Genomic DNA, 10,621 nt, shown 5'->3' with positions numbered 1-10,621 from the left:
GCAATAGTTTCATCTGAAGTATGACTGTACCAGGCACAGACACACTCCAACTCCCTCACCCATGTTTCTTTCAGGCATCTGGCCTGGTTGGCAAGGAGGAACTCCCCCCAAGGACTGGTATCCTGTCACCCATCCATTAGGTCTCCCTCGTCACAAACTCCCAGAGAAAAGAAAGGAGAAAACAGACAGAAGCCGCCCTGGAACAGAGTATAAAATGGCAGCCAGTGGTGTGCGGAGAGGGTGAGGTGCCAGAGGGGGGTGGGCGATGGCATGCAGCACTGGGGTTCCTTATGAGGGACAGGGTCCCGATTTCTCCCCACGGCATCTGAGGGACTGGGGAAGGGAGTCAGCTGACCCAGAGAAGCAGGACCTCTGTACTGGGCCTTGCAGGTTTCCTGTTTCTCTGTGGACCCAATCACAGAGAAATAAAATCCATGGCGTGGAGGAGAGAGAGGGAAAGCAGCAGCAGCCATGAGGTGTTCTGAAGCAGAGGCTTGTGCCATCACACTGCACCAGCTTGTCTCTGAGCACATCAACATTTTGAGAGGACACTGTGGAGGCTGGCCAGAGGACCGCAGCTCACATGTGTGGATGCCCTCATCCTTGCTGGTAAAGTTGGCTAAGGTGAGGATCTTGATGCTGTGGCAGCTGGTGAAGGTGGTCAGGGAGCAGTATGTGTGCTCGGGCACTCCAAGAGTGCCTGCGAGCACGTGCTTCTTTTTGTCTCGGGTCAGGCTGAACTCGTGCTGGATGGGCAAGTTGGTGTTATTCTCATGACCACAGTCCAGACGAAGGTTCTGGTCCACTAGGCAGGTGGTCAGGCTGGTCACCTTCTGCCCTCGGGACATCTGCAAGACTGAAAGCAGGAGAGAGATGCTGACGACTGGGTTCTTGGTGCCAAGGGTTCTGTCCTGGATTCTGGACTCTGGTGGCTGCAGCCTCCTCCCGATGCACCACTGCCTCCAGTTGCTGCACCCAGCGCTGAAGCCCCGAAAGAAGGATTTTTTAAACAGAGGGAGACAGATAGAAAGAGGAGGAAAAACTGGTCTTAAAAATCACACACACACACACACACACACACACACACACACACACAAACAAAAAAACCCTAAACTGAAAACCACTCTATAAAACACCTATAAACACAATATTTAAGGGGATCAGAAAGCTCAGTGAATTATCAGTTACCCCAAAATGGATCTAACACACTAGTCAATTTAAAAAACAAAAACAAAACAAAACAAAAAAAAATCTAAGCCAAAATTTTTAATAATAGACACTTTACCGATGAAGATATGTAAATTGGAAATTAGTCCATGAGGAGATATTTAACATTATCAGCCAGCAGGAAAATGTAAATAAAAACTAGAGTGACTGAAATACGAGACTGTCAAAAGCAAAACCAAATGTTGCTGAGGCTGTAGTTTATCTGGAACTCAGCTGACGGGAAAGTAAGACAGACATCTGGAGAAAGCATCTTGACAGTTTCTCATAAAGTTCAACAGGATTGCCACATGACTCAGTGATTCCATTCGTAGGTGTTTGCCCAACAGAAAGGAAAACATATGCCCACATGAAGATCTGATGACATATGTTCACAACAGCATTAAAGCATGTTCAGAGCAGCAGCATTTCATAAAGCCAAAATTTGGAAACAGTTCAAATGCTGTGAATAGGTAAGCGGATAGACAAGCTGCCGTCTTTCTATATGGTGGGATGATGCTCATCTACATAAGGGATGGACGTGGCAGGCCTGGTGACACAGACCTGTCATCCGGGCCACTTAGGAGACTAAGGCAGGAGGATCATAATCATATTCAAGGCCTGCCTGAAATACAGAGCAAGTTCAAGACTATCTCGGGCATCTGAGTGAGGATCCAACACCTTCTTCTGACCTCTATGGGCAATAAGCACATAGTACACATACATACATGCAGGCAAAAGACTCACACATAGAAATTAAAAAGTGAAATAAATACATATGAAATGTTTTAAGAGTTAGTCGTGGTGGTGTATAGCTTAATCCCATCACTTAAGAGGCAGCGACAAGCAGATCTGTGTGAGTTAAAGACCAGCCTGGTCTATATAGTAAATTCCAGTCAAGCCAGGGCTACATAAAGAGACCTGTTCTCAAAACAAATAAGTACATGATAGATAGATAGATAGATAGATAGATAGATAGATAGATAAGATAGATAGATGATAGATAGAATTCAAGTAGCAGGGAAATGAACATGAATGAGCTATAAGTGAAATCAAAGCACTCCTTCCCAAGTCTATCACTAAGTATAACTTAAAACTAGGGTCATAGTAGAGGAAACTGGGTGTGATGGTACACACCAGAACTACAGAATTTAGGAGGTTATAGCAAGGAGATAAGGAATTCAAGGTCACCCTTGGCTACATAGTGAGTTCTAAGCTACCCTAGTCTGTGTAGACTGCCACAAAAAAGAAAAAAAAATATTTAATTTTTGTTTTGTTTGTTTTTTGAGGCAGGGTTTATCTTTGTAACAGCCCTGGCTGTCCTGGAACTCTCTCTATAGACCAGGCTGGTCTCCAACTCTCAAAGATCCACCTGCCTCTGCCTCTAGAGGACTGGAATTAAAGGTGCACACCACCACACCCAGCCTTCTTCAATTTTTCTAAGTGGAGATAGAGACCTGAAAATCTTGGGAATGACATGGCCTCAGTTCCCTGGATTGTCAAGTTGTTTTGTTGTTGTTTGGTTGGTTGTAGTTGTTTAAATTTTAATAGTTTATTGCCTGTTCCACAGACTTATTAGTATCCACTTCACCTTTGAATTGTACACAGAACAGGTAATCATTAAATGTCTGTTCATATTCTTAGGGGATTTTTAATTTTTTATTATTTGTGTGTATATATACATGCTACTATGCATGTGTCCATAGATGCTAGAGCTCGATTAGATCCCTTGGAGCTGGAGTTATAAGTGGTTGTGAACCACCAGAAGTTGATGCTAGGAACCAAACTTGGGTCCTCTGGAAGAGCAGCAAACACTCCTAACCAGGGAGTTCGCTCTCCAGTCCTTTGTCTGGGCCCTACATATCTGGGATTGAATGATAGAGATGCTTCTGTAGACACCAGTGACCAGTACACACAAGCAAAAGTTCCAAGAAACTTTCTCAGGTCAACAGACCAGGAAAGGGATTGTCTAACAAGACAAAAACCTTTAGACATGCTCAATAGTGCAGAAGTGGCATGAACGTTATGGGAGCAACCAACCTGAAATCTCCACAGGACAGAACCATGCTTGGAACTGCAGACCTGGCCTAGAAACAATGGCTGGAGAGGAGAACCTACTACTATTATTTTTGCTAAATGGGCCTGCTATCCAATACGCTTCTATATACTTATTTCTACATCTATAGATTAATGTAGCTCTCAACCCTCATCAGAAAAGCTTCATTTTACAGTGAATACCAATTCCTCCAGAGCCCTGTATATGGCTAGAGTGCAGAAGATGAGTTACTCTGGAGTCCTCAGCCCAAAATGATAAATCTAGCCAGGCGGTGGTGGCACACGCCTTTAATCCCAGCACTCGGGAGGCAGAGCCAGGCGGATCTCTGTGAGTTCAAGGCCAGCCTGGGCTACCAAGTGAGTTCCAGGAAAGGCGCAAAGCTACACAGAGAAACCCTGTCTCGAAAAACAAAACAAAACAAAACAAAAAAGATAAATCTATTTTCTGCCCCCTCCCCACATTGCTCAAGAACATTGCAGAAGAGAGGGTGTAAAGATTGCCAGAGCCGGGGGTAACAGACTGCTGGGGAAGAGTGTCTTCTGGGTATGTCAGAACCATTGTACTCACGGCCGCCATTGCCTTCTTAAGACCTCAAGATCAGTCAGCATTCCACCAGAGACGGGGCGAAAGTCCTCACAAGTGCACCCCTTGGCTGAGGAGCTGTTCATCCCTCCAAACAAGAGTAAAGACTATTACTCAAATTCTTTGCTCAAATTATGCAAGCTTTATTTTCTGTCAGACAGGGCTATCTCCCTAAAGTGGGGTTTAAAAAAATAGCATCACACACAGGAGAAGGTGGGGTTAATATTAGCCCCAAAACTGCAAGGGTTTTTTGGTTATGTAGGAACTATGCAGAACATCTTACTTTATCAGGGTGGATGGAGGTTAGGGTGGATGGTGTGGAACAAGTCAAATTCCAGAATATGGGTCAAGGCATGGTCAAACCCAAGTTTTACAAAAAATTAGATTGAACTTATTTTGACCTTGTAACAAGATGACCTTTAATCTTAAGATGGAATCAGGTTGGTCCATCAGGGCTTTGACAATTGAAGTCTTCTGGGGTAGGAAGAATCAGTTTTGATCAGAGAAGAGGCTCTTGTAGGACATTTATGCTCCCATAGATGGTCCTACACCCATGCACATAAAGATAATATCCATTGAACTCAGTAAGTTATAAAAAGTGAACATGAAGTTGAGAGGAGAATGTAGGGGAATGTTGGGGAGGAGGTGGGGGAAGAACAGGGTGGGGGTGGTTGATATGATCAAAACATGTGTATGAAATTCTCAAAGAATAAAGATTTAAAAAACACAAAACCTTTTAGACAATAGTCACCCTATGCCTGCAAATACCAGAAATCAACCACAGCCCTGTTACTTCATCAGCCAGTGGCGAATCAGACTTCTACCACCTACGACAAATCGTGTGTACAATTTTCTTGCCAGTGCAGTATCGGGTAAGACTCAGTGGAGATCCAGCACTTCGTCCCCACATGGTAGTAATGAGAAACATCCTTCAAAATGTCCAGGAAACCATTTGGGGATCCTTGACTTCCATTCTCATGAATCAGGAAGAAGGTAGTACGCTCCCTTCTCAGAAAAGTCCGAGGAGGTCCAGTGGGAAGCTGACCCTTTCCTGTGTTCCAAGGCCTCTTCCAACCCTTTGCAGCATCCGTGGAGGCCATGTGGGAGCAGTGACCAGGAACTGCTTTTCCACCTCCAGACAGATTGGTTTCAGAGGGGCTGTTTCTGGAATTGAGGGTATACAACACTTGCCTAGCATGCATGAAGCCATGGCGTGGGGTGGAGAGAGAGAATAGACAGGGCATCTCAGCCAGAAATAAAGCTTTTAAAATGTAAATTTCAGACCAAAACACATGATAACCAAAATCTAACATACAAAAACAAAAACAAAAACAAACTTCACTTCCCATAGAATAAACTCAAAGAAATCTACACAAGACATATAATGATCTAATCCCTAAAAACTAAACACAACATGTTTAAAACAACGTGTGTGTGTGTGTGTGTGTGTGTGTGTGTGTGTGTGTGTGTGTGTGAGAGAGAGAGAGAGAGAGAGAGAGAGAGAGAGAGAGAGAGAGAGAGAGGATTACACATACAAAGAAAATCATTTGACAGTGTATTTTTTTTTCGTCAGCACCACAGGCATCAGGAAAAAAGTAGCACATTGTTTTTCATATACTAAAATAAAGCAGCTAGGGAAATGAGTAGAGTGTTTGCTGCACAAGTGTGAGGTCCTGAGTTCAAATCCCTAGATCCCATGTAAAAGCCAAGTATGACAGAGCATGTTTGCAACTCTGGTGCTCCTATGGAGAGATGGGAGGTAGAATTGAGAGAATTCTCAGCCGCTCGTGGGCCAGCTAGCCTGGCCTACACAGCAGCCAACAACAAAGAAACCCTGTCTCAAACAAGAAGGCGAAGGCCAACACCCAAGATGGCCTTGACTTTCACTCAGTGTGCTATGGGATAGGTGCATGCCCACACTCATACACTGTTGAACATGAACACACACGTAGGTGCAAACCCATCACACATAGAAAGAAAAGAAAGAAGGTGTGGGTAGATGGTAGGAGAGTGACCTGAAATATCCTATCCAGTAAAAATATCCTTTAGAAATTAAGGAGAAATAAAAACAGTGTTGGAAAGAGGAGACACAGTCTCATTACGAAGTCCTGGCTGGCCAGGAACCTGCTGTGTAAACCAAGCTGACCTCAAACTCAGAGACCTGCCTGCCTCTGCCCACCTGGGTGCACAAGCTCGGGTGCTCCAGCCTCGAGACCATCCCCCAGCCTCACCACTCTACTTATGCACAGCTCTCATGTGTGTGTACCAGAGCGGACTCCAAGTGAATTTTTGTTTTAAAGTCATGCACTGGTTTCTGTAACTTGAAAGGTTGGGACTGACCTGAGTACAGATACAGCTAGATCAAGGGATTCAAATTATGTCATCTCCTCCCTCTCCCCCTCCTCCCCTCTTCAACCTCTTTCCCCCCACCTCCCCTCCTTTAAATGTTAGGGGAAACCACCTGGGGTTCCTTGACTTCCGTTTCCACTAAAGCAGGGACAAGGTGCTGAAGTCAGGAGAAGAAGCTAGAACTTGCCCTGTGCTCCTGACAGGCCTCCCTCTGGCTTGCCCTCTTCTTCCGTGTTTTCTGTCCTCTCTGGCAGGCTCTGAGCAGGGAGAGAGCCAATTGGACCCAACACGGCTGTAGTCTACAGGCTTGGCAGCTGTGGTGGAGACAAAGGCTTCATTCTATTTCCATCCAAGTTCCAGAAAAGGCCTCTATGGCTCTAGTGAACCCCTCCGGGCCACGTGTCCACCTTACACTATCCAAGAGGGTGTGGCACCTTCGTGACCAATTTCTGTGGATTGCTGAGCAGGAGGTGGACAAACCCACCATGCAGCCAGAGTCAACAACCATGCCAGTGTGAGCAAAGTAAACACCAAGAAGGGTTCTCTGCTGGCTGCACAGGTCTTCAGACTTCACTCTCCCCAAGATAATAAGCACCTCTCCATTAAACCTCATAAGGCACCCTGAGGAACCTGCCGTGGGTTAATATTGTAAAAATCACTTAAAGGATTGTCTGACTTGGCCAGGAACGGTGGCCTACGCCTTTGATCGCCAGCGGATCTCTGCTAGCTTGAGGTCAAACCGGTGCATATGTGAGTTCCAGGACAGCCAGGGCTACGGAGTGAGACCCTGTCTCAAACCAAGTCCGACTCCAAATAAGCGGCATAGGTCTGGAGCTTGCAGGATGGATGAAGGAGCCTGGAGAAAGAAAGGGGCACAGCCCTTAAGGAGAGAGGAGGACAGAGCAGTTTTCAAAGAAGTGTGACCCGATCTGTACCAACCTGGTGAAACACGACATACTGGTTGAACCACTTTTTGCTGTTTTGATTCATAGTTTAATAATCACAAGACTGTTTTGAAGTGTCTTCTTAATCAGGAATACCGATTTAAGTATAGAACACATCTTTAATACTGGTTACAATTCAAATTCTACACCAAATTCTAACTACAGAAACAACCAAGAGAGATGGCTCAGTGGTTAAGAGCACTTGCTGCTCTTGCAGAGGACCTGTGTTCGGTTCCTAGTCACCATGCCAGGTAGCCCACAACCGCCTGTTACTCCAGCTTCAGGGGATCCTATGGCCCCAGCAAGCACCTGAACACATGGTACACACACAGACACAAATTTTTAAAAAATCTTTAAAACATAATTAACAACAAAAAGAATGTCGAGAGTGTGCTGCCAAATAGAGATGTTTCCTGGAATGCATCTCAATTAGGCTAACACAGGGAACCGAAGCTGAGCACATCAAAGGGAAGACAGAAGATTTCCTGTCCAGGTAGAAACAGGACAATGTCCTGGGGGACAGTAGCCACAGAGGCCCTGCCCACAGGGGAAAAGGAACATTTGCACCTGGCACACAAACTCCCCAAGTATCTCACAGCACAACCCACCCAGTCCCAGCTTTCAGTGGAAACAAAGATGGTGTGAACACCCGAAGGTAGGATCGCCCCCTCCACCCACTTGGGCTGTGAAAAACAAGACAGTATTTAAAATTGCATCAGCCATGAGAAGGAGCACACACACACACACACACACACACACACACACACACACACATAACACACACACACACACACACACACACACACACACATAACACCACCTTAACTCCAGTTCCAGGGGATCCTATGTCCTCTTAGGCCTCTGTAGGCACTGCTCATATGTGTTACACAGACATACATGCAGGCTAAACACGCATATACATAAAATATTCAAACATCAAGCATTTGTACTCAGAACCAGGAATGCATGAACCATTAACCCTTGAAGGTGGGACTACCACTGTGCATCGTGGGGCTGACTGAAAATGTGCCTGAAAATGAAATGTCCATCATCTCCCCATACCATCCCACCAGGTCAGCCAATTCCTCCTCCCCCTCAGAGGACTAGAAGTCTATCCTCTAATATAGAAGAGACTCTGGCCTATGTACATCAGCAGACAGTGTCCTGTTGACCACAGAAAACCAAAGGAGAGCCACGCTCTGATGGTCAAGCTTCTGTGACCCAAACAAGCATCTAGAAAGTTGATCTCTGGAGAAACCAAGTGTTCCAGTGAAAAAAGACCTACTGGTCCTGGCCACACATGATATCACACCAAATGGCTGGCTCCCTGCCCAGAACCCTCTCCAGTGATCACAGCTACCTTTCTCAGTGACTCATTCTTAAATGCAGAGAGAAAGCTAAGGATCACCAGACAGTAAAAAAAAAAAGCCATTTCTCCAGCCCCCCTTATAGGTGGAAGTTTCTGTCCCTACCGTCAGTTCCCAAATAACCGACACAGAGGCTTAATATTAATTATAAATGCTCGGCCGATAGCTCAGGCTTGTTACTAGCTAACTCTTACACTTAAATTAACCCATATTTCTTATCTGTGCTTTGTCACATGGCTTGGTACCTTTTCTCAGTACAGCATGTCCATCTTGCTTCTCCCTGCATATCCCAGCAACTCCTCTTGACTCTGTCCTTCTTCATCCCATCATTCTCAGTTTGGCTTTCCTGCCTAACTTTATCTTGTTCAGCTATTGGCCAGTCAGCTTGTTTATTAAACCAATCATAGTGACATACAGTCACAAAATGTACAGAATGATTATTCCACAGCAGCCCCTGGCAAAGTGACTCTGAAAAAGATCACCTAAAAAATTTTTTTAAAGTTCCCATTACTTTGTATCCTGGCCTGAAAAATTAATTTAAAAAATGGGCAACTTATAAACGAGCTTGGGAGTGGATTCATGACAGTGATGGGACAGACAGCAGGATTGAAGAGTCACAGACAGAATGAATGATGTGCACTGAACTTTCTACAGTATCTACACTGTTCCACCTTTGTGCTGTGGATTTTGACAGAAACCCCTCTTTCAGCTCTGATGTCTGAGTATACAGCCAGGATGGTAACTCATCAGAAATTTGTAGGAGCAAATTAGACACACTGATTTTCTTCATTCAAATAAGACCTGTGTAGTTTTTTTGTTTGTTTTTAAGCCATGGTCTCAAGCCCAGGCTGGCCTTGAACTCCTGATCTTCCTGCCTCTGCCTCCCAAATCCTGGGATTACAGGTATGCACCACCACCCCCTGCCCTGTTCAGTTTATGGACACTGGGAGAAAACAGTTAACACCAGAGAACTTGATTTTGGAAAATCACTGGTTTCGCTGTTAATGAGGTAAGTAGATGGCCCATATTAACTTACCTTGATGACCATCTTGGTTTTGGAAACATGGGAAGCAGAGCAGATCTTAAAATAGAAATAAGATTTTTTTAAAAGGTAAAATTTTTAAAAAACATTAAAATAATGTTAGGACTTGGGTATAGTCCAGTGGTAGAGTACATGCTTAGCATCCATGAGGCCCTGGGTTTGGTTCCCGGCACTGAGAGAGAGACAGAGCAGAGGGAGAGAGAGAGAGAGAGAGAGAGAGAGAGAGAGAGAGAGAGAGAGAGAGAGAGAGAGAGAATATTAATGCCTTCAGTAATGCCATTCCTGAGGAGAAGGCCTGGAAATAAGCAAGAAGTAAAGTGTCTTTAGGACAAGGCATCTCCGGTGTGGGGAATGTGGGTGTGGTGGATCCAGTCAGCCAGAGGCACGTCCCTGGTTCCAGGAATGGTTCAGAACGTCCTAAGAATACGGATGGCAGCGGGGCATGGTGTCACATCCTTGCTGTCGGTCTCTCAGGAAACACAACACAGCCACCGGACAGATTGAGTGCCTCCCCTGCTGTCCTGTCTACTGACCCTCTTGGGTATTCTTTGCTGTCACAGGGCAGGCCATTGTCTCCCCTGCCCTTCAGGACCGTGTCTCTCCACCTTCCTTCTATCATCGCCCTGCTCCCGGAGTCTTTAAGACATTTTCTAATTGTTACCTGTGCCTCCTCATAAACGTTTAATACCTTCACACGCACTTACATTCTGTGCTCTCTGGGGGGCCACAAACCACTGTGGCAGCTGTTTTTGTCCTGCCCCCACCCCTTTGATGAGAATGCAGCACAGGGAGTCCGTTCTTCCACACAGTCTCAGAATTTTCTTTCCTCCTACGGCAGTGGTCTCAACCTGTGAGTCACAACCCCTTTGGGGTTAAACGACCCTTTCGCAGGGATCGCATGCCAGAGATCCTGAATATCATATGTACGTTATGATTCATAACAATAGCAAAATGACAGTTAGAAGTAGCAATGAAAATAATTTTATGGTTGGGGGTCACTACAACATGAGGAACTGTATTAAATTAGGGTCACAGCATTAGAGGGTTGAGAACCACTGGCCTACAGAATCTTCCACTC

The 10,621-nt window shown here is 45.3% G+C and overlaps 1 pseudogene; it reads right to left on the bottom strand.

The window, feature by feature from the left end:
* Window positions 1-415: 415 nt before the first annotated feature.
* On the bottom strand, window positions 416-9,549 carry LOC131917000 (thy-1 membrane glycoprotein-like; annotated as a pseudogene).
* Between the last annotated feature and the right edge of the window lie 1,072 nt (window positions 9,550-10,621).

The sequence above is a fragment of the Peromyscus eremicus genome, chromosome 8a (genome assembly GCF_949786415.1).
Source record: "Peromyscus eremicus chromosome 8a, PerEre_H2_v1, whole genome shotgun sequence".
Taxonomy (NCBI): domain Eukaryota; kingdom Metazoa; phylum Chordata; class Mammalia; order Rodentia; family Cricetidae; genus Peromyscus; species Peromyscus eremicus.
The sequence above is the reverse complement of the archived record's forward strand: the minus strand, read 5'-3'. Positions and strand labels throughout refer to the sequence as shown.